General features: G+C 38.4%; 1 protein-coding gene across 5 annotated transcripts in view; it reads right to left on the bottom strand.

Annotated features, from left to right (window-relative positions):
* DICER1 (dicer 1, ribonuclease III) overlaps nucleotides 1-18,820 on the bottom strand; it is a 65,455-nt gene extending 46,635 nt beyond the window's left edge. Inside the window, exons 1-4 of one of the 5 annotated variants that reach the window (XM_021403605.1) lie at nucleotides 18,372-18,581; nucleotides 13,580-13,659; nucleotides 1,269-1,334; nucleotides 303-403 (exon numbers count right to left, since the gene is read on the bottom strand). The gene's annotated coding sequence lies outside the window, so the exon portion shown is untranslated. The other 4 variants (XM_021403607.1, XM_021403606.1, XM_021403609.1 and 1 more) reach the window with 4 other exon arrangements.

The following is a 22,919-nucleotide window of genomic DNA, read 5'->3' on the forward strand; positions in this document are numbered from 1 at the left end:
AATACTTAAACACAACAGTCACTTTTTTTAAAAGGTCAAAAAAATGAATATATTTATATTCGGTTTCACCTGAAATATCAAGGCACACATTTCATAGCATATAGCTTTCTTCTTATGCCATTGCTTTATCTAGCCATCTACGGATAAAATAAATCAGCTACTTTCGTTATTCTTATTCTTTCCAAAGACATTCAGAGTAAATTTCTACAGTTTCACTTTATGGTGACTTGATATATCAGATAGAATACAGCAAAATGATACATAAAAATCTGTTTCTCCATTACTACAAAGCACGCACTTACCGTTTTAATCTCTGCAGCCTCAGTGCTTATGCTTTCCGAACTGCATTTTGACATCATGATATCAGCTTGTAGGTTAATCACATAATTTGCAAGCTTCAGCTCTTAAAAACAAGAAAAAAAGACCTCTGAACTATAAAAATGATTTTAAAAGGGATCTACAGTATCCAAGTTAATTGTAGAAATTCACTTGCTTATAAACATAGTGATGTGTCAATACGACACTATAACTGGTCAAGAGAAAACGAAATATTTAAATCCATCCCAAACACAAATTACTTTACTTAGTAGTAGAAAAAAATTACAAGCAATTTAATAGCTAATTTTTGATAGTTTAAATATGCAAGGAATTAATGCATCCCTAATCCTATTAATATTAATAATTGGTTCATATGAGAAATAACTAGTAATGCTTTATAACTTTTTCAAATAAACAATGATTTTTCCATGCACAAGTAATTCATTTCATTTAAAAGTTAGAATAAAATTCAGATTTCTTTTAACGTTTTCTAATGCATTACACTTTCAAGTCATAATACAGTAAACTGATCATAAAGAAAATACATTACTTTCTAAGCACATTAGCATATGTATATTTTATTAGTAGTAATAGTGTGCAAATAATTCACATTAATTTCTATAAAAATAGATTTACCTACTCACATAGAACTAGCAGTCATTCATGACAATTTCATATGTTAACATCTTTGCGGAACTACAGCTTAACACAAATGTTGTAAATCTAAGCAGATCTACAGTATTCTCAAAGCTTGAAAGCACAACATTACATATTCACCTCAAGTATTAGTTTTGTTATATGTAAAGAGAGATTCTGAAGTCATTTTTTTCTTCTAAATCAATACTGAAAACTTAAATACAAAATTAATCTCGATGAAAATTTCTTCTCCAATCAGTTCCATAAAGTTAACAAGGACACTCCCAAGATTACTTCAGTATGTTCATTTTTACCTCAAATATTGATGCTGAGCTTTTCCAGAGTTTCCAAGCCTGTAATTTTGTTTCACCCTAGGTAACCTAAAAGGCAATATAAAGAGAGTATTTTAACATGAACTGCCATAAAAATCAATTGTGCCATGTGGTAGTCTGCTTTCTTGCATTTTAATATTTAGCTCTGTAGAAACAGCACATGGTCCTTCAAAATCTAATTATCATCTGTCCTTTTTTGGCTGGGGATACAGACAGTCAGCATCTGAAAGCCATAAGTGCTCCGGAGATATTTGCATATTTTCTGTTCTATCTGCTAAAGTAATTGCTAGCTGAGTACAACTAGATTTACAGGTTTTCCTCCCCTGTGTTCCCTCCACACAGCTTTCACCTAATACTGTGATGAAGTCTTAAATAAATTTACCATCCAATACATGGACAAAAGCATGGACTTAGTCTGAAAGAGCAAAATTGACAGTTTTTGCTTTATTTTACAACAAGAACGCGTGGGAACTGCAGTGAAGAAAGTCTGGTGAGTACTGTGTTAGCGTACAAAACAGACCTACTCAAATCTTACTCCCTGAGCTACTTTTCAACTTCGTGTTTGCAATGCACACCTTTTCTGCACAAAACACAGAAAATTACCAGTAAGATGCAGTGAGTAGAACAAATTTATAACAATACATTCCTGTTACATACAGGTTATTCATTTATCCACTGGCTCTACAGCATGAATAGCCTAACAACTGAAAGTCGTCACTTTTGAAGCAGAAGTGGAGAAATATACCGCATTTTGTATTATCTCTTTCAGCTTCTCTTGCTACTACCGCATTTAGTTATTTAGTTACCCTGCCACATAACAGACACAAACGGAAAAAAAAGGCTCAATTACTTGTCAATAAAGCTAATGTCACCTATTGCTTCACACAGCAAATACACTTTATTCCATAATCACAAATGGTAAGCACAAAGCAAACAAATCGGTAGGTTAAGATTTGGGAGAACCAAAAGGAGAGTGTAATTCTCCACCAACCCCAACGATTTCCTCTGGCACATCAAAGCTGTAACACAGAAGTCGGCAGCCTCAATCGATCCGCAGACATGAATTACAGTAGGCCTTTTAATGCCGAAGCTAACGTATAACCAGACAGGCTGCATTCCTGAGATGCAGTCAAGTTCTCCTACAAAACAGCAGCTCCCTCCATTAGCATCTCAATGGCGCTGGTGCCCGCAGCCAGACAAAGCCCGGTGCGCGGAGGCAGCAGCCCCGTCTGCAGCTCCAGGGCTCCCAGCCCCACTGAAGAAACGCTTAGGGCTTACCAGAGAGAACTTAAAAGTATCAGTGTCCGATCTGGTAATACTTTTTTTAAAATCACGTAATAAATATTTTATATGCAGATATACAAATATAGGTATAGAGAGCTATAATATTTTACTCTACAGTGACTAAAGATCTTGTTAAAAAAGCAGAGTGACTTTTTCTAAATGACTCTAACATCACTAAGCAGAGAAGACATTCCAGAAGTCAAACTCTGCAATAACATTTCATTTTTTTAAGCTTCCTATTAAGAGCTTAACGTTCACATATTTTATATAATGATGGAAGGGGAGAGTTCCAAGCTAAGTATTTGGATTGTCTAACTAGCCCCACTGCAAACGCCTTAAATACTCAATGAACAAAGCAGCACTGTTCAAACAAACAAATAGAAAACCCAACAGTCGAGTCCTATAAAGATGCCAAAAGAAGCAAGCAAGGACACTGTGACTTCTGCAGATCTTCAGTGCCTCGGCAATCTCCAATTACCAACAGACACCTCTGCAAACCTCAGACAAGATCTCTGAAAACCGTGGCTATTTGCTACTCTGACATTTGATAATACCAAAAAACAAGCACACGAATAGATCAGAAAGCATACAAAAGGATATATCAACAGTTTGATTTTTATTTTCTTCTCACTGTCATTTTGTAATTTAGTGTTTGAAAATAATCATGTTAATGTGATAGCTAACCATTGATATTAAGGAAAACAACATGACTGCCAGGAAGAAGTATGAATGAAGTTGATGACAGCAGCACACGGCAAGGAACAGGCCAAACTTCAAACAGATTATCAAAGTTCTCTCTTCATCATCTATAGTTTAAAATTAAACAACTATTCTCTCCATTCTAGTAATGACATTAATATTTAATTCAACCGTTTGTGAATAATAGTTAAAAGCCTGAAAATTAACTCCTATCTTGCAAGAAGATCTATGCAATTAAAAGAGAGATGGAATGAATAATCATCACACAAATAGAAATAAATTCTAGTGCAAACCAAAGTCCTCTAGCATCAGAGGATATGAGGTAGAAACCACCACTGGCTGTGGTTAGGAGAAAGTCCTTCTGGGCCACCATCCTGCCTCTCCCTAATTACAGCTGGTTCAGGATTTTGAAGAGGGCAATTACAAAATGGGACTCACTCTTCTCTTCCATGGGTTACCCCTGCAAGCTTATTCCCAACATTTTTCTTTCGTTATATTATGCTACAAACAATAAAACAAGTTAGGAAGCACAGTACAAACTTCATACTACCTCAAATTCACTCCAAAACATAATACTCTCAACTTGACAAACTAAAGTCTTCCATGGAGAAGTCAAGGGGAAAAAAATATTAAGGACATATGTTTAAATAAAATCAACTAAAAGCCACAAACATTTAATAGATTTAACACTTAAAATTAAATTATTCCATGTAATACTTAATTTGCCTTTTTTTTTTTTCAAGCTACTACTTGAAAACTAACCCACAGAAAAGTCACAGTTAAGCTTACAGATGCTAATTTATGTAATTACCTGTATTATTACTACATCTGTATTACCAGAAAGGGTAGCTGAACATACTGATTTTTTTTTTTAATCACTTGGTCCTTTGCTTGGGCAACAAACTGTTTTCTTGTAATTGTTTAGTTTATGTAAAGGTTACCTTTAAGACATGAAGGCAATTAAGCAGACATTAGGGCAGGGATTTCTCCTTTCCCCCACCCAGGGGGGAGCTGTGAGTCAAGTACAGTTCCAAAATACCAATTATTCTTGCTTATGGTAAATACAAGCAGCAGCTGCCCCCTGAATATAACCCCATGTGAAGCTTTCAAGCCCGTTATTTGCATCAACATAAATCCTTCCTCTCCATATGGCAAGAAGTCAAGCTCCCCAAAACAGAGGTGTTTGACAGTCCTCTGTTCTCCCTCTGTCAGAGCACCCAAAGCTAGAGTCCTACGATACAAGAGGTCTTCTCTAAAGCCATTAGTTTTATAAAGTAGCATCTATACATATCTGGGTTTTAAGTCATCTCTAGGATTTTCAGCAGTCTAAAATGAGAGTTCAAACCACCTAATGTTGGTCATAGTGCCACAAATGGCAAGCTGTTTTCCAAAAAAACCCACCAAGATTATTATTTACAGTGCTAATCAACTCATCATAATGCCTAACGTAACACTCAAGATATGTACATATTATGTATTGATATGTATTGCATATTATTTAATTACTTCGGGCTTTGCGGTTTTTAGCCCGTTTTCCTAAAAATAAAGGCTTCTCACTAATCACTTGCACGTATGTAAGTACTCTTTCCTGGCCAGAAACTTGCAGGCACAGTGTTGGAATTTTGTTTTATGTGGAGTTGGGAGAGAAGGAATATTTTAAGTCCATAAAAATATGTAATATAAAGAGCACCTACTAACACTCCCAAATACAAAAGACATTCAAAGCTCTAGATGCCAGGGAACCTAAACTCCAGTAAGACATCTATATGCCCGATTTCTTTGTTTGGTTTAAATAGACTATGTAATAACATCTAAAGGTGTAGATGAAAATTCCCCATGGCATCCTAACAGCGTTTCAAGGGCCCTCACAAGAAACAAGAAGAACAGAATTTCCCATGTTAAAGTTGTGCCTCTTCGTAAAACAACCTGAATTAATTCCAAAATGGAAAAAAAAATCATTAGAAAAGGAAATACTTCATATTTTAACCAGCACAGCTGGCTAACTGACTTACTGTGCACAGCTCCAGGAAATAAAGGCCTTTATATTAAGCTATTTCTTGTCTGAAGAGATAGGAATCAACTGGGCTAGCATTACTAATCTGCATAATTAATAAATATCAAATCAACAAGTGCAGTGTTGTGTCTGGCAGCGTTAATGGAATTAACACAAGAAAACTTTGCGCACTACAAAGCACTTCTCAAAAAAAACCAAAATATCTGGAATCTATTTGTAAGAATTAAAGTAACCTTTAGTTTAATAACAGCTATTAAATGCTTTCATCTGAGTCAGGTTGAAAAGGAATGCCACCCTTTTGAAGGTAGAGACTTTTATATCTCCCTTAAGCACCAGGCCTCAGCCTAGAAACAGCCACTTAGATGGGTACAATGAACATCTCACTAAAAGATGCAGCATATTATAGATACTGCTATTCTTTCTGTGTAAACATGCACTTAAAAGTAGAACTTGAGCATTCTTTTGCATTACTAAATGTAGTAAGATTGTAGGACTTACGCAAGTTCTAATGAAATAGTTTTTATCAGCTATTTTAATGCATCAATCTTCACTTTTCAATGTTGTCCAATAAAGTAGAAAAATTTGTGTGGTGCTGAGTGTTCAGAGCTAGTCAGAAGCTTTTAAAATTACATTTTATCATTACAAAGGTGGAAGTTTCATACCGTGTTTACACAACATGGGTCCTTTGTTGCACTGTTGGCTTTCAAACACAACTGGCATCAAGATATTGAAAGCGATTCAGATATTTGAAAGAATTCACTTGGGGGAAAAGGTGGCAACAGAAGAGCTAACATCCATATCAAAGTTAAAGTGACAAGATACATATAAAGGTAAGTGACACAGTATTTGTTTTGCATATTTTCAGTCCTGAACCAGAGGTAATGAAAATCAGAATGGTCTGCAAAGATTTGAGGAGCTTATCTTGTGCTCTACAACTTCAGGTTTCCAATGTAGGAAACAAACACCTTCGTTTTTAACAGGTGCGTCCAATGAAGTCTTAGAAGGATAAGCACTGCCTTACGATTGACTGAGAAATGAAAAATATTTAAGACCAACAATATACAACTGGAACACATTCTCCACAACATGTGGGATCACAGGCGTCCACCATTAATAAGCTTTTTTTAAAGCTTAAGCTCACTTCCCCCCTCTTCTTCCCCTCCTTTAAATGCCTTTCACTTTTTCCATCAACTATGAAAGACAGCAGAAGGTCAAATAGATAAAGAGCCTACCACGGCAGCGGACTTGCAGTGTCCTGCTCATCATAAGGGTCCCTCTCCTCCACTGTTGATGCTGTTAAGCACCAGTAATACTTTTAGTACAGGCAAACAAATCAAAAAGCAGACCCATCTCAGAGTCAACCATCTGCGAATCTTCCACAGTAGCAGGATAAATACAAGGAGACAAAGAATAACTGCAAATAAAACAGGCATCCTTGAGATATGTCTGTGTCTGCTACAAAGTATTTTTGTCTAATGCCAAGCCTATATTTTTCAGATAAGCATCTTCATAATCCACTGCAGCATTAGTCTAATTTTTCACATTAGCTCTGCATATTACACATACAGTAACACACTCTTATGCAGCTTATAAAAAAGTATTAAAAGTTGCATCTCCTTATTAAATAATAAGGAAAAAATTTCACAAACTGAAATAAGCTGCTTTGCTATTATACATATCCAACATCTTAAAAAAAATGGGAAAGATGAGCACGTATTCACCCTAACATTTCTCAAAACTGGAACGGAAGGTATTTCTGCATATAAGAAAAACCATTATCCCATTACAAATATAAAAGTATGGTTCCTGACATCAAAACTATGATGGTTTACTGAAAATTGCATCATCGCATTTAATGATTATTAAGGCATGTTAGAAGGAAAAAAAAAAATAACAGAATTTTACTAAACAATTCCAGTTTCTCAATATTCTCATCTAAAGCCATTCAGGGCTGAGAGATAATATTTTAAAGCAGCTAAATCTCTGTAAATGATGCCGTTAAGGGTTTCTGACATTAGTTTGGATTCTGGAAGCAATATAAATTCATATAGTACTCCAGCTGCCAATTAACCCTTCTGCCAAGCTTGACTCAGAATGCACTCACATAGTTCCTTCAGTTCCAGATCTACCCTGAATAGCCTGACACTGGAAAGGCAGACATACCCACAGGATCCTGGTCAACATTCATCAGTTGAGCGTTACAAAAAAAAAAAAAAAAAAAAAAAAGAGGAATTCCCTTCAAGTATAGTCCCACAACTCAATCAGTTGAGAACTGGAGAACTGTGTTTTCAGAACAGAATATAAAGATATTGGCTTCAGTAGAGCTTCATTTCTAAAAGAATATCATTGTAGATTTTGCTCCACCCAGAATTCCAGCTCCATTGCACTAGTTACCAAATAAGAGCAGTTTTGAAAAGTAGAACAAGTTGAAGCAAAGGGAAAAAAATTTGTCCTGTTCTTAGTAAATCAGTTGTAGCTTGAAGTTGTCGAATCACCTATAATTATGTTCAGCATCATCTAACTGCCAGCAGCATAACAGCAAGCACCTTAGAGATTGCTTGATTCCAGTAACATGAGGCAGCCAGCAGCAGGCAGTCATCAAGAAACACTTCAGATTTTTTGTGATTTTGTCAGTTCTGAGTTCTCAGAAAAAGAGCCAAGTTTTGTGATGTCTACCTGGCAGCTGCATCAGCAGAGCCTGGACTACCTCCCCTTTCTACTTTGGTCCTAAGCTTCTACTGCAGATATACAAGGACCTACAAAAAAAAAAGTAATACTTTACATGAGAAGGAGAGGAGGGAATGACAAGACAATCAGATAAGACCTGGAATACAGCTCCACCATTTTGAATCTGGAGAAAAAACCCACATATTTACACACAGTCTTTTGCAGATATCACCATATGATCCTTCCAACATGGATTAACCTGAGAAAATTCCACATTTGACATTTTATGACTCATTCCAAGGCACATACATTGTGGAAACATTCCTCGACACCTTTTTGTTATCTGACCCTTGGGTGGTTCTGCAAATAATTCAGTACTTTCACTAACAATGAACACAATGGGTTAGGAATATTTTCTTGCCTTCGCTTATTCTCACAATGCCCTGCAGATGACCGATTCCAATAGATCAGACTGATGAGTACATAATTCTCCAGGGGACAATTAAATCCAGACTCACTAGGAAGATCCATGAAGCAGCACGGAAGGGGATGGAAGGAACAGCAGCTGTAATGAATACATAACATTTAGGCACTATCAGAAGAAACGCTGCCAGCATTTAAATGACAAAGAACAATGAAAGCTCAGTCTAGGTAAGAATGAATAAAAGGAAAGAAATAGGTTTCTAGAAGCAAAGAAGACAATTATGAACGCAAACAGAACTCTGAAGAAGTAGAGATACTCCTGCTCAAATCAAAATAGATATTGAATGTCATAAGATATGAAGTAAACTGGTTTAAAAGCAGGGGAAAGGAACAGCATTTTAAGGTGAAGTGATTACTCCACCACAACAGCCCAATGTAGCAGATCTGATTAAATCCAAGGCATTAACGCCCCTTAACTCAATATTGATTTCTACAGGGAAACTTTAAATCATTAGTTCAGAAACCTCATTTTGGTTGTGAAGTTTTAATTTTAAGCAATTACTTCCTTACTGATATTAATTACCTGATCTGCAACTTATGAATGTGAGCCTTTGACATATTTGGAGGGTACTGTTACAGCTACTATTAACATTACAGTAGTTACTTCATTTAGCTTATTAATCATCATATTCCATTAAATAGAAGAGCCAATGTCTGCCAGTTATGTGTGTTACGGTGTATTTAGGAAGAATTTATAACTTGATTAAATGCAAATGTATTTTAATACATTAAAATTTATATTATGCAAAATAAATATTTAAATACAATTGTATTTGATTTCATTGAGTAATCATTTAATTGTGTTAGTTAAAGCTAACAAGATGACTTATTTGATTGAGAATTAAAAGATAAAAGAGTGGTATGGTTTTTAGAAGGATTTACACAGATTAACTGCCTAACTTCTACTGGAGAGTTGAAATATTTTCCACTTCTTCCTCAGTATTGCTTCTCAACTATGAAGGAGTAGATAAATTTTTAATTTCTCTTTAGTTAACAGATGAATTACAAGACCTTTCTTGCATAACAGAAATCAAAAGTAATATTGTTTAGAAAAAATGCATGTATTGTTTTCATAGCATTAAATACTTAACGAGAAAAACATTGTGGAAGCTAGAATTAAATACTGACACTCATTCTCTCCTAGCTACATATCATTTATACAAGAGATGACCATCTTCCCAGTTTACACTTCAAGCATCTTTCAAACGTACAGTAAAACTGGTCAGGAAAAAGAGCAGTCCAGGCCTTTAGAACACATAATGAAGTGTTCTGAAATGAAATTGTAAAGTTACAGTCATCAGATAGACAAGAGCTTAGAGAAACTGAGACTAATCAACTAAGGCAATGAAGTTAATTTGAAAAGTGAATTAAACTCTTATGGGCAAGCTGTCACTGTGAAGAGTGGCCTTGCTACTTGTCTTCTATTAGAATTAAACACGGAGCAAATGCAGAAGTTTAACGTATCTTAATGTCACCAGAGGTATTTCATTTTAGCTCTCAATCATTCTCATAAAAATCCATATCTGTTCATACAGTCAAAGTTTTCCAGAATAAATGCAGAAGAAATGTGATATCCCTGTACAGACAAAATATAGAAAAGTCACTTTGTATTTCATCACACTTCTTTTGATTTCGCTCAGCAGTTACATAAAATGCTGTCCTTGTCTTTTAAAGGCCCCCAGATGACAGCTTAAGATGCATTTCACAGGGCACTGCCAGACATATAAGAGCATCACACTTAGATTCTCTCTTCAACCCACATACCACCTCCCACCGTGTCTGGTACAACTACTTCCAGGTAATTTGTGTCCAGGTATGAAGACTAGCCATAACAGTAATAAAAGAACTCGCACAGAAGAAAGTTGTTTCTTAGATGAAGCAGCTTCCCGAATCCACCACATAACTTCAGAAATGCTTGCACTTGAAGCTTCACAGCAAGTACCACTAAGTCAGGAGACACAGGTATTTTCTTCCAAGGCAGTAAGGAGAGATAAAATGCTGAAACTACATGCAGCCAGAGATAGACTTATGCACCTCAGGTGCCCAGTAGGAAAAAGGATTTACTGTTTTGAGTATCATTTCTGTGATCATATAACCCCTAGTTAGAATGCAAACCTTTAACGAATATGAATATTTTTATAACTAAAAGGACAAAAACAGAAAAGCTTTATAATCTTCTACACGATGTCATAATATCAACTGCAAGAATTGGATACAATTTCGTAAGAAAATTATACATACAGTTAAGTGATATTCTGAGTTGCATGTCTGCTATTGAACCTGATAAGTATCGTTTATCTCAGAAATCCAGTGGGACAGAAATGTTAAGACAACACTTTAAGTATGGGACTCCATATATCAGAAGTCAGACTGCTCACATTTTTTTGGATACTGACGTATCCGAATGGTGCTATCACCATTCAATTACTTAAACATTGCACCAAAAAACTGCAGTCAGTATTCATCACAAAATCAGGCCTGTTTAAATTGTCAAGCCTAATCTCCAATCCCTTCCCAAATTTACTCTAAAAGTACAAGTGTAAGGTAGAAGAAATGTTCTTTACTCAAATGAGGGAAGAAAAAAAAACTTAAAGGTGACTTGCCTCTTTCAACTAATTAATTTAACCTATTACTTTTGATCTTCCCACATAATGATTCAAAGACTTATGTTCTGGATAGTGTGAGGTCCTAAAGCTTTGATTCCAAATTAAGGGCTGCAAGTCTTTATCATGCTGGTGGTAAATATCCAGATTAAATTTTATTATTATTATTTTACAACAATCAGGACAACGCTTTCCCTTCCCTTACTGAAACCTAACCACTTTGCTTCAAGAAGCTCTTAAGGCTAACCATAAAGATTAAAAAAAATTCAAAAGAATGTAAAACTAGATAAAGTAAAACACTGGGCTTTGATTTGTATTCGATGACAGTGCTAACATGGAATATATCATCACTACATTTGATGAAAATGGGAAACAAAATGTTTTAAGCTTAAGCATTTTCTTGAATACCTCCCTAATTGAGTCAAGATTACAAATTACCACTAAATAAAAATGGAAGGCTTTAAACTGGGCATAAACAGAGATATGAGTTTTCCCAAACTAGTAGCTCGAGCATAAGTACTCCATCTTGGTTACTGCCCTTTCTGATTGTTATTATCTTTGTTTCAAAGTTACTGAATCCCAGCTGATCCTGATGCTCAAAAACCATAAGATTACTATAATAATATGCTTGTTTATAACAACAGCTTAGTAATAAATGAAAAAATAGAAGGTTGAGAAAAACATGGAACAGTTATTTTAATTGACAAGTGAGAAGAGACATCAATGTTCACATTGTACAGAAAACAACCAAATAGAAAGTACCCACAGTATTTTGGGATTAGGTTTCATGAGACTGCCAGCCTAATCCCATGGCAATTTAGTGCTAGATGAAGCAACTCCACTCTTCTCACTGCTCCTTCCTGTCTCTAAACAGCTTTGACACTTGGTTGACATGCTGGAAAAAAAAGTTCAGCTCCCTAACCCTGTCTACCTCTGCCTAAGCAAGCTTTCTGCTGGTTCAGCAAGCTGCATCAAGCATGGGAGGTAGAGGGTGCCAGATGAGTAGTAGAGCTGGTGTGAGGAGATGGTTGTCATCCATTTTGACAGACATTAGGTGGCCTGCGTTACAGGAAACAAGCAAATTGGGTTCAAGAGGCTTCTGATTGTCAATCAAAATCAGACAGCAACTTCTCTATTGCCAACTATTGCTGATTTGTGTTACACTGTGACAAGAAACTTTAAGTTCCAGAAACAAAAATTCTTGCTACCCAGTACAAAACCAATTAATTGAAAGCAACGAAGGAAAACATTTAGTGGCACCAGTAAGAGAATGAACCATAAAAGGCTTTAAAAACAGCTAATAGTTGGCAGTCAATATATACATTAATAGTATTATTGGAATGTTACTCAAAATGCTACCAGAAACCAGCACCTGCTTCATCATTTTGCAAGTCACTACATGCTCTAAAACCATCCAGCAGCTCCTTGCAGAACCTTATTCACTGAGACAAGTACCAGCCAGTGGACAGCTTTAACAAATCATGGATTGTATTATTGAAAATTCATCTTCTATTCAATTTAAGTAACACACAGACCTAAGACGACCATTTTCCAGAAAGTTCAGTATTAATCAAGGCAGGTTTTATGTCTCAATTTCTACACAGCAGAACATTAACTATGCAAAGATTACCACAGGGAAAATTACTCATCTCCTGTAGGTTGATTGTATGTCTTTGAAAGACCCAGGGAGCTCATAAACGTTTCTGGCACTCTCCCAGTCCTTTTGCAATGAAGTACTTCAAGGTAAAAACACAGGCCTATGTTGTGCATTACCTTCATAAAACCTACACCTCCTCCTCCAGAGTTCTATCATGTGTCATAGCTCAAGCTCTTTCCTCTCAAATCCCAGGACAGATATTCTTTACCACACATTCTAGTCACACTTCTTCAGCGGAAGATATCACTAAATTGTAGACTGATTATAACACACTAAAATCAACTGATGTATTCAGCATATAAACAAACCTATGAACTTCAATACCTAGATATACATTTCTTAATTACATATAATCCTTGAAAGTATACAAATAATCAGCTTGGTTTTCAAGTACCAGTTACAGCTTGCTGTGTTTCTTCAATGTCAATATCAGTCATTTCAGGAACCTGATGCTGACTGAGCTCAATGTTCTCTAGACCAACTGAAAAAAGAAAAAGTTTTCTTTACAAGTAGTAAAATATTAAAATGAGGTCCACGGGATCCAGTTTAACTGTCTTAAGCTAAGAGGAAATGCAGGCCCTGTTTAGAATAACTGCAGAAATAATGAGGAAAAAAAAAGAATAATCCCTAGGCTCAGTAACACAATTGCATCACTTCCCTCTTGCAGTCTACCATTCAGGCTGACACTGGCGACTAAACTGCTAGAAACCATTCGTTTCCTTGTGTCAGTATTCTCCTTGTTTAGCCTCACAGGCACAGGAAAGCATTAGTACATCGTAATAAGAATAATTAATAAGTTAAATAAATACACACATCTTCCAGGGACTCATAGAACATGTGCCAGAAACAGGGCTTCAAATCAAGTTTTGTTTTCAAAGCAGCGTACCTTTTTGTGCCCATTATCCACCTTCAATAGTAGTTCAGTTTCTGAAGTCCTTCACATAGATTAGCAGCATAGGCATTTAACTTCAGCAGAAAGACGTTAAAAGGTCATGGATAAAAAAAAAAAAAGGTCAACATGTTGTAATATTGTATACACTTTCCCTTACTTTATGTCCTCTACTGAAAAGGAAAACCTACTAGCTGTTGAGCATGAAGTTGGCAAGGCAGACAGATTTGCCTGCTTGGAAATACTAAACTTAAGTGAGGAAGCAGAAGTCTCACTTGAGATTGATCACACTTGGCCATCTTTAATGATAACAATATTAGTGCCTGAGATCAATGAATGTTCCATAAAGCCACAATTAGGAAGTCAGCTTAGATGTATCTATCTATACAAACACTTAGTAACTGCCCCTGATTTCAGCAGTTGAAAGTAGGGGGTGAAAAGAGATACTTGAAAGAACTCAGAGAAGCCCTTTCTGAACCTAGACCTCCAGAGATCAACTCTACATGTTTTTAAACATTAACTACAAAGTAACTTCACTTTCCTCATTTCCTCTGGAGCAAGAAAACATGCAAAGACATACCAACAGTTGCAAGAAAGCTGCAAGGACCTTGATGTAAATCACAGACTAACCAAGACTGATGCAAAGAAGGGAGAAACATGAATTGCAAAGTTGCCATAGTGTTAAGCAAATTACTTGAGAGAGCAAACTACGCTTGCTCTCAATGGAAAAGATGCTTGTGTTATCAGCAAGTGCACAGTCCTTCAAACTAGTTGTCACAAGGAAGAAACTGGTGTTTGTTTTTTTTTTAAAACAATAAACCTAAATTCTTGCATTTCCAAGAGAACTGAACATTTACTGCTACTCAGCTGCTTTTTGGAATCTCTGCTGAGGAAGCTCTATATGGGTTGACATTCTAACAGGAATCAGACTCTAAAAGAAGAGACAGGCCCTAGGAACCAGGTTTTAACAATTAACAGTAAGGATTGTGGGGCTTGGGAATTTTGTATGTTTTTGTTGTAGGTTTTTTTGCATAAAAATGAAAGAGTTAAAAAAAACACCAATGCCAGCTCAAACAGTCTCAACCTGCCACCCTGTTCACAGCAGCTATCCCACCGCATCTCAAACACACACACACACACACACTTGGTGAACCTATTAGGGAATTGACTGTTTATGGAGATTAATAGAAGATAGAAAGCATGAGCAGAAACTGCTTATTGCATATCACATGGCAGCAGTGTAAGCATTAAGCCACGGGCATACAGAGGAGGAAAAAGAAAAGCATGGCAGAACACGTTTTCCTACAAGACTTATGTATTAGCAAGTACTAAGAGAAAAAAAAACGGTTCTATTTTCTTGGTCAGAAGGGATCCACCAGTGCCACACTAAAAAACAAACAAGCAAACAAAAAAAAAACCCAGCAAATTCACAACTGTGTACACACTCACATAAAAGCCATGAGAAGAGGTACAAAAGTTCCTGGCTTTAAGATGCAAGAAGTTGGACCATTGCCCTTCTTTCTTTTCCCATCAAAGAGGGACATTTCACCATTTCTGCACAAATGATGTGCAACCTTGCACGTAAATTCACTGATACTAGTTTTGGTTCTCTGCTTCTCAAGTCCAGAAGTTGCGGGAATTTGAAAGTAAAAACGTATCAGGAAAATTTTCCTTAATCAATAAAAAGCAGAAATAAAGGAGTTTGAAACCAGCTGCTCAACATTCAAACACTTAACATCAGTAGGTAAAGCAAGTAACAACTACCAAGACCAAGCGTTGAGAATATCAAAGCATACTTTAATTTAGTAGGCACTGCTTTGTCCTGTAGATTAAATCTTTTAGAAGGGCTCCTTAATGACAACCCTGCAACTGCCCATTCCCTCAAACAATTAATGCAGTTTGAACAACCAAACCTTCAAATTTCAACCAAAGACAGCAGTAACTCCAGCTAAAAAGTGAACCTTTAGTTATTACTATATATTAGGTCTCTTCTGGTTTATCACAAACCATGTGGAAGTCAGGGAAGGCTAAAGATTGAAGAAAAATCTTGATGGAGTGGAGAAAGCACAGTTTTTTCTTTAAACATTCTTAGCCTTCAGGGTGGAATGTTCTAACAACACATTTCACATAATTATGCAGAGGTTACTGCTCTAAAATTATACTTCTACTTTCTTTTTAAATAAAGCTACTTCCTGGGGAAAAAAATAAACCAAGTTTTTGCACTATCAATATGAAGAAATGAGTACTGAGCACATGAGGGTGGCAGGACACAGCCAGTCAGTGCTTATCCAGCTAGCCATTACAACTCGAGGAAAGGGAACATTGTAACCACCTCTCTGCTCTGCCAACTGTATCTACCAAGCTCAGTATCCACAGTTTGTACCAACTACACCAGAGAAAAGCTAGATTTTCTCACTGAGAATTATGGAATCACAGCATAACCCATTATAACTGAAGAATGGGTTAGTGTGACTAGATCATGCCCCAAAATAAAACTTGTCTGTAGTCCTAGCACTTACTATAATGCTTACTATCCCTAAAGCATCTCTAATCCTTTCCAAAATCTTCTGTAGACTGTAAATGAGAGTAAGAGTTCAAGTTTATACAAGGAGTATATCAACTCCAAGCATACCACATCCATTTTACTAAGCATCTCCTCAGTCTTCTAAAAAGGAGAGACTTTTTCACTCTTTTTTTTTTTTTTTTTTTTGCCAGTAACCTGTGTTTAGTTACAGATCAATGCGCATTTGGTCCATTCACAGTGAAAAAGAACATAGATCAAGTAGTGATGCTCAAACTCTATAAAAAGGTGTGCTAAAGCATCTTTGTGTCAAGGACAAGGAATGTTATAGATGTTTGAAATGGGACATGTCATATGTTTTGTGTACACCATACTAGAACATTGTAACTTTTATAAAAAATATTTATATAATCTTACGTGAGACAAACTCTCTCCTTCCCAGCTTGTTGGCTTCTCACTACCAGTATCCAATGGAGGACAAGTATGAAGGAGTGTAACAGCAAGGCAGGCAGCAATACCTCCCACTGACCAGTCATCTTGATGTTTACTGAGTCTGGGATACTTCAGCATTCCTAAGATACTGCTGCACCAGGAATTGTAGTTACACATGGTATATAGCTGTATCTTTTTTTAAAAAATTTGTAAACTACAGGAGCCTTTCACAAATGGGTGAAAAAAGCTACTGCTTTCTATCTACTTTGCTCATGACTTAGACTTCAGTCTCTTAGCCTTCCTCTTGCAACTCCTCCCCTGTGTAAGTAGTCCTTATCAACTGTCTGTCTTTGTTCTTAGTCTAATACCATCTTTTTGAGGTAGGAGAGAGAGACTGCATAAATATCCAAACTGCATTTAGTATTACATATGTTGGCCCAGCAAGGATCTATCTATACACTAGCATACTGATGCCATTTTATTTCCACTTATGTGGAAGTTCTAACGTTTTTTCACTTTTTGACTGCTGAGTACTGAGCTGCCACTTTCACAGGACCATATCACTAAGATGCTTTCGTATCTAATTTAGAGTTCAGCACTTCTGAACAAGCATATTTATTTAAATCCTACAGATTAATAAATTAAAAAGTAACAATCCTCTGACTATACACCTACTAGCACCTTCCAGTTGAAAGTTTCTAATAGTATCTCCAAACCTTGTACTGTAATCTTTGTAACTACCAGTCTTGTAGACACAGACAATGGGAAAGTCCCTCTTTGGAAGATGACTTAGGAGAATAGTTATGGCATATAAGGAGTAAATTCCAGTTTGTCTCTATAGCAAGTTGTTAAAAAAAAAAAAAAAGCACAATTTTCCAAAGCTATACATGCAGTATGCTCTTCAACACAGCATCAAAAGTACTTTATTTAAAAAAAAAAGCATAAAGAATAAGTATAAGCCAGAATACACCAAAATGTAAACTGAGTGCCTGCAGTTAGTTCTTTTGATTTTCCTGTTTGGTCTTGGTTCTTTAAAAATTGTCATCACCTTCAAAACCACAGCTTCCACCACTGTAGCCTGCTGCATAACATGGGGTTCAGCATCTCAACATTAAGTTAAGAACACTCATAACATATCATCAGAAGTGCCAAACCCCCTCCATTTGAAGTCAGAAGGAAACTATTTTTGGAAGTAATCATTTCCGGTGAATGATAATGAGCAAAAACAAAACAAGCTTTTTTTCTCCTAGATGTCAATATCCCAGTCTATGTTTTTATTATTATTTTACCTAACATCTCACGGCACTAACGTGCCTTTTAACCTTTTGTTCTTTCACACAGCACCAGGCGTGTCTCGATCACTCTGCTACTACGCTTTCTTCACTCATTTAAACTGGAAGAGGTCGGAGAGGGAGCACAGTGAAGAGCTGAGAGTTTCCTAGCCCGCCTTTAGCGATGGGCTCTCAGCCACGCTCCGCTCCTCTCTCTGAGCCCACCGGGACGGGGCACGGGGGATCCGAGCCTCGCGGCCTCACACCGGGCCTTCCCCGCGGGACCCAAGCAGACAAAGCCGAGCGGAGCCAGAGCGCGGCCCTCACGCCCCGCGCGCCGCCGGGAGCTGCCGAGGCCGATGGCGGGGCTCCGAGACGGACGAGGCCCCGTAGGGACAGGGACGGCTGCTAGGACAGAGGCGGAGCACAGCTCACCGGGACGCGGCGGCGAGAGGCGGGGAGGGAGTAGCCGCCACCATCCCACCCACCGCGGCGGCGCGGTGAGCGGGCTCCGCCACGCAGTTCCCGGGGCGGGTGGCAGGCGCGCCCGGCCGCCATCTCCTACCTGCTCGGACGGACCTGGCCCGGCGTTGCACCCCACTACAGGCCGCGTCTCATTGTGCTGCCGCCGCTACCGCCATTTCCCCGCTGCCGCCGCCTCGCTCCCCCCAACTGTCAGGTTCCTCCATTCACCTGGGCCTGTGACGGCCTCCTCCTCCTCCTCCCCCCCTTTTCCCCTGCGCTGCCGGCCCTACGCAAACAGAGCACCTCCCACCCGTACCAACGGAGGCCGCCCAGCACTTCCGACGCAAGCCCTCTCCAAGAATTTCACCCTGCGCAGCTCACGCGCCGCGTTCCCGCAACATGAAAGGAGCCAAGTGATTGGCGGCGAGACCTAGATAAAAGGTGAAAGGTTCAGAACTCAGCCAATGCGGCAAAGCGATACGGCAGCTGCTAGGGATCTGCCGGGTGGTCCAGGAGCTCACGTGTGTGCACCACCCCCACCACAGCACGGCGGAGCTCGCGGCTTCCAGGGCTCCTCTGCTCCTTCCTCGCGCACGCGCTCGGGCGGCAGCGCTGAGGGCAGGGCGGCCACCGCCATCTTGGTAGGGCTGTAGGAAGGCGGGTGAGCGCTGCAGGGTGTGGAGATGGTGAGGCCGCCTGCGGGGCGCTGCCTTTCCCGCTGAGTCAGGAGTGGCCCTGGGGAGACAGTAGTATCATCCAGGAAGAATGAGGATCTGTTTGGAGGCAAACGAGAGTGCTTGGTGACTGGTTAGAGTCAGAGCATGGTGGTGCTTGATCTCCCGTGTTTTTGTGTAGGGAAATCCCACTAGTTCATAAAGATGGTCGTAGTGTTCATTCTGCCAAGAGCAAAATGCTGCTTCTCTGCCAAGGAGCTGACACCCAGAGCCGAAAAGTGGTGTTGGGCCAGAATGGGGAGGCTGGAAGGTCTACCAGAGGTGGTGGTGGTCCTTCAGCAGCATCCTTTTGCGATTGTTTGAGGCAGTGTTGACGAGCTGAGTTGTTGGTCTCAGTGAGTTTCTTGTCAGCCCTCACTTCAGTGACATTACTAGATACAACTAAATTTTTAAAAAGTGCCCAGAAATTTCTTGGATGTAACTTTCCAGCTGATGTAACTTTTCCACCGTCAAAACCCTTCAGACAAAGCATCTAAGAGAGGCAAATGGGTTGTGCATAAACACAGGACCACAGTTTCCCTTGTACGTCACATGCTACTGTTTTCCAGCCTTTATCTCTCTGATACAATTGACATCAATATCTAAAAGTCCTTGGAAAAAATGGGGGGAAACTGCAAAACAGTAAAAAGCCTTGAGTTTGCCTAAGCTGGGCTGCGGTGCCACACAGCTGTTGAATAGCACATAACGTAGGATAATGTCTGATTGTAAGCACAAGGATCTGGTCACCAAGGTAGGGCATAGCATTGAAGTGAATCAGTTGAGCAGAACGAGTACATTAGAAGCCTCCTGACAGTTTATTTTAATTTCAAATCCAGGTAGTTTAAAGCCCCTAGTTCCCACCTTCCATGGCATCATCTGCCAGCACCATTCTCTTCGTGACTGGTGAGAAGACTGAACCCTCCTCACAGAGATGAAGCTAATAATCAAATCTCCAGGCTTGATTACTGCATGACTTAGATCCATAGATGCAGCCTGAACCAGGGAGATGCCCAGGGCAAATAAGGAAAAGGATAACTCTTGTAGATTTGTATTTTGAGTTTCAAAGTCCCTCTAATGTCAGCTGGGATGGATAATCAGGGAGCTGAAATGCAATAATCACACCCTATTTGCATCTGGTTTCTTCCACACATAAGTGGCGGTTTGATGGAACTAGAGATGTCCAGTCAACAATTACAGCAGTGTTGGAGCACAGAATTGCAGCTTCAGTCTTGAAAAGCTGTGCCTGGAAGCAACCACGAAAAGCTGCATCTGGCCCAATTCACAAGGCCCTACCTGTTCTTCAATACATTGTGCTCACCTTTTGCTGAGTTGGTCAGTGTTCATCAGTGTCCACATCAGCTGTTAACTGATTGTCCTATCAGTCTCCATGGATTTAACAGCTTGTCCTTTTTTCCTTGGTGTCTTCTTCTAGGAGTTTCATTTACACAATGAACAAATGAAACTGTTGACCAACAAGAGAAATTTTGGTGCTTGTTGGTGATGTTTTTTTTTTTTTCTCCTGTGTGTGTTAAAAAGAAGTGTGCTAAAAGATGGAATCAAGCAGTCTTACTGCTGGGGCAACAGTTTTTTGGTCTCATTTTGACTGCTAAATGCAAAGTTTAGTTTTTCTGCTTAACTTTGCCCCCATCCTTCACTCACATATATCCAAAAGCTCTTAATTTTCCATAGTTTACTCACTCTTTGCGCAAGAACAAGATGTATATTTTACCATACTTTACAACAGTGGTGGGATAGACACACTTAAAGCTCAAAACAAGCTTAATCTGTGGTGCTAGAGAGTGATCAAATGTGTGTACTGCCCATACAAATCACCGTACCAACACTGTAAAGATATATCCACACATGGGCCATGTGGTCATTCTTATGGAAAGAAATCCTTAAATAATGTAAATATATGTGCCTGGCTCCATTCTGTCTTCTCCTGGCTTCTCCTTTCCACAGTGGATGCATTTAGTTGCATGCTGTGTTTTGCTGATTCTGTTTGCCCTGCTGCAAAACACTGCAAGACATTTCAAGCATGCAGGTATGGGGCTAGTCACAACTTTGCTAGTCCAGGTAGGCAAGCTAGGACCATCCTAGGATCACAGTTACTCACAAAGCAACTGGAGATCATCCTTGTTGCCTAATAAAGAAGAAAACTGTAAAAGCAATATAAAGCCACTTCTTGCCAGCTGCTGCCCTTTTAAGTTGTGCTGAATGTGATGCATATGCAGCTGCAGATCTGCCACTGGAGATCCAGCTTTCTTCATTCCATCTGCACTCTGCCTTCCTTACCACAAGTTTGTGCCTACAAAAACTGTATGAAGAAATAAGGGTAACCAGAGCACCCTAAGGTTCATTTAAACCTGAGCAAAATGATTTCAGATTAAAAGTGATGTAGAGGTCTAGGATGTTATCAGCTCAAGTGTTTTCTTTACTTAGCTCGAACCTCAGTTGCTATTTAGAGCACATCTCTTTTGCAGTGACCGTGTTATTAAATATTACAGTATTAGGTATTTTTATAGCATTGAAGGGACACCCTTCTGTTTGTTTGTTTGTTTTTTTTTTTTTTTTTTATGGTTGGAAGAATAATTATATCCCATGACAAAACCTTAGGAAGAGGAGCAGCTGTTCAGTCTTATCCAGTGGGAGCTGTCAGAACATATGGGTCTATCTTTCCTATTTAACTGAAGTACTGAAGGAAATTGGCATTCTTGATCTTTTCTAACATAAAATAAAGCAGAAAGAAACCCTCCTTAATCATCTGCAGGCCATGATTAAATAATGAATTTTATCCAATTCAAGTAGGTTCAAAGAGAAGGCAAGCAGAATACTTAAAACATAAAAAACAAAACACATTAATGCCAGGCAAATTCTGGAAGTTATTTTCATATAAAGAAAAGGGTGTCTTTCTCCACAGCTACTTCCTCCTTGAGCCTGCTAGCTGACAGGAGTTTTTGATTTAAAAGCACAGTTGGGATAAAACTTGTACTATACTGTATTGTTTCATCACCTCTAGCCTCTCCTTTGTAAGCTATGGATATTTCTTGTCATTTGCTTGCATTATAACAGCTAATCTTCAGATCTTGAAGCCCAAATCAAAAATTAAACTCTATGTTAATTTCACAAATTTCATACAAAAAAAAAAAGTAAAGTAAAAGGAAGTCATCAATGTGTTACAAAGCTCTAAAAAATTCCACATATTTCAAAGTGCTTGGCATTCAATGTTTGGTAAGAAAAAAAACCAAACAACACACAACTATAAAAAGCAACGTGAACAGGACATCGGATGAAAGGAATAGAATAACCCAACTAATTAAAATCCAGAACAGAAAAAAAATTATAATGCACCAAATCATAGCTATCACAATATCTTTAGTGCTGGAAATACTGAGGCATTATAGGATAATTGCAGTAAGACTACAGCAACAACAACAAAAAGATATTTATCCCCCCCTTTTTAAAAAATCATATCAATAAATGATACTGGATTTTGTTTCTAGCTATTCCTGCTAGATAATAGTGAAAAAATGTGTTTGGGTTAGAATGGAGGGACAACGTAATTTTTAAAAAGTCAAAGACAAGTAATTGTCTTTGTTCATGCTACAGAACTTTGGAATTAAGCTAGCAGAAACCAGGCTTTGTGCTTCTGGCTCTTCATATCTCATCGGGTTCCAAAATGGATTCTGAAGAGATTCCTTCCTGTGAGTCAATGGTGACCTCTGTTGTTCCCTGCTGCCGATACCTGCCACAATGCTGTTTTGACTTTGCATCACACTATTTCAATAAAGCACTTTGAAACAAGCTGGCACTTACTGAGAAAATATGGGCCAGTGTATTGTAAGCAAGTTTCTGGAACGGATGTGTCTATTCTTCACCTCACTTGAGAAAATTTAAATTGAGAGTTTCCTCTCAAACAGCTCCCAGTCTAGCTA

The sequence above is a fragment of the Numida meleagris genome, chromosome 6 (genome assembly GCF_002078875.1).
Source record: "Numida meleagris isolate 19003 breed g44 Domestic line chromosome 6, NumMel1.0, whole genome shotgun sequence".
Lineage (NCBI taxonomy): Eukaryota > Metazoa > Chordata > Aves > Galliformes > Numididae > Numida > Numida meleagris.